The following is a 2,280-nucleotide window of genomic DNA, read 5'->3' on the forward strand; positions in this document are numbered from 1 at the left end:
AGCAGGAACACAGTGGTGTTCAGCTAAAGGGAAGCTGGGTGTTGTGAACATCTGCAGACTTGAGATCACCTTTAACATCCACTTGCAAATCAGAGGGACCAGGGAGTGCCTGAGCAGATGGCCAAAAGATTACATCCCAACTAAATCCAGCACATGACTTAGGAGCTGGTCACTGGACACACTACAACAAAATCTAAGTCGTTATGTGGAGGCCAATAAACTGCCATGGAAGGGCTGCGGGAGAAATGAGGAGAATGAAAGGATGCCGTTTAATTAGTGCTTTTAAAAAGAAATACAATGCTGAAAGCAGAACATTCAAAATGCATTTTCATGATAAGCAAATTGACAAGTGGCTTCCTCTTCCTTGTGAAAAGCAAATGTGGTGTTAATGTGTCTTCAAGAGCACTCTAACTTCTACAGTAACTGTCCCCAGCTGAGCAGCAGAATCGATACAAATTTCCATTTCACTCTGTGCTCTTCTCACCTCTTCCAGGTGCTCAGACATCAGTGCACAGTGACATCCAGCGCCAGGTGCAAAGGTTGCTGAAGCAATAGAAATAAGAGACCTCAGCAAAACACTGACACTACCCAAGACTAAGTCAACGCACCAAATTGACAGCCTGTGCACCTTGCAGCAAGCGCGCAGAAGGGAAGGCATCACTTTTGGGAGGAAAGCCCTGGCTAGGCAGTGCTCTGTCCCTTCGGGTCTGTTCTATTTCCTGTAACTGAGCCCTAAGTAATAATTTTGCTGTCTAAACCCTGCACTGACAGCTCTAGCACACATATTCATTGCAGAGCCAGATGCTCAGCACTTTCTACTCTCTTCTGGAAAGCTATTTATAAATCCATGAGAAGCTGGCAAGGAGCACAAGACCAGCACACCTAAAGAGCACTGTTCTGTCCCTGACAGGTAGCTTTCCCTCCCCTGGAAACCAATACATTTTACATGCACAGCCCCTGCACATCCTCCCCTCTCACCTGAGTTCAAGGAACCCTTGTCTTTCCCACAACCTGAACACAAAAGGTGCTCCAGGCTGGAAAAAGCAGAGGACATGCAGCAACCTCACACCTGTTTTTAACTTGGTCACTGTTTTTAATTTCACATTATCCCTACAGAAGCCCAGCCCAACATCATTTGCTGTTAAAAGCAATTTCATGTGCCACAGTAGAACAACAGTATTGACTGGACTGTGAAACTCTTCTTAACCCGTTTTAAGTCCAAGAATGAAAAAGCTGGATTAAAATAAATAAATGAGTTTTATGTTTTTTCTAACATTGTTATGAGGATTTGACAACTCACAGCCATCTTGGTATTCACAGAGAAAGGCTGAAAAAGGAAGACTCCACCACACTCATACATTCAGAGCTAGATTTTCTTCAGAAGGCAAAGATATCCCTGAACTAGTTCAGAGGAAGAATAATTGAACAGGAGGCCCCAGGGACCCATCAGCAGCTCAACAGCCTCTGCTAAAATGCAAAGAGCCCAGAGCAGGGTCTTCTTGGGCTCCATCTCCCTGCAGCAGAGCTGGTGTGGTTATTGAACAAAGCGATCCCTTCAGACTCAGAGGTGACTGAGAGACAAAAGATTTAAGTCTTTATGCTGTACCTTTTTGCCAGGGAAAGCAAATCACTGGCTTACACATAAACGCTGTTCCACTCAAGAAGGGAAGAGAGCACTTTATTGCACCATCATATTCCCTTCAAGAAAGACATGATGGAAACACAGTGGTACTTCCACATACCAACAGACATAAAAACCAAGACTGCAATCACAGAAAACAGAGGATAACTTTTTGTTATTGCTTTATGTAAATGGAGGGCAGGGCTGATCAGAGAACTGCTCTGCCACCAGAAGGAAGAAGAGCCACTCTGAAATGCCACTTCCCTTGGTAAGAAGCAAAGAGCAGGAACATAGTGCAGATTTCTACCACCACCTGAAGTACTAAGCTTGCATCCAGGAGCAGAATTTTTCTGACTTTATAATACCTGAAATAGTTCTTAAAAAAATTCATCATCTGTTCAACTGAGACAATGGTGAAGGAGTTTACAGAGATGCAAAAGCAAGTAATTAGTACCAGTAAATTTACTAAACAGGGAGATTGATCTGCCTGATTGATAAGTAGCACAGAATAAACGGAATGGACACAGTAATATTTTATTAATTTCTAATGGTTCATCAAAATTAAAAAATCAAACAAACCACTTTTACATGGCAGTTCCCATCCATGTAGCCAAGAGCCTTCTTCAATTTGACCACTCTAAATGCCTGAGGATAACTTA

This window comes from Chaetura pelagica, unplaced genomic scaffold, assembly GCF_000747805.2.
Source record: "Chaetura pelagica isolate M959 unplaced genomic scaffold, ChaPel_1.0 scaffold758, whole genome shotgun sequence".
NCBI lineage: Eukaryota > Metazoa > Chordata > Aves > Apodiformes > Apodidae > Chaetura > Chaetura pelagica.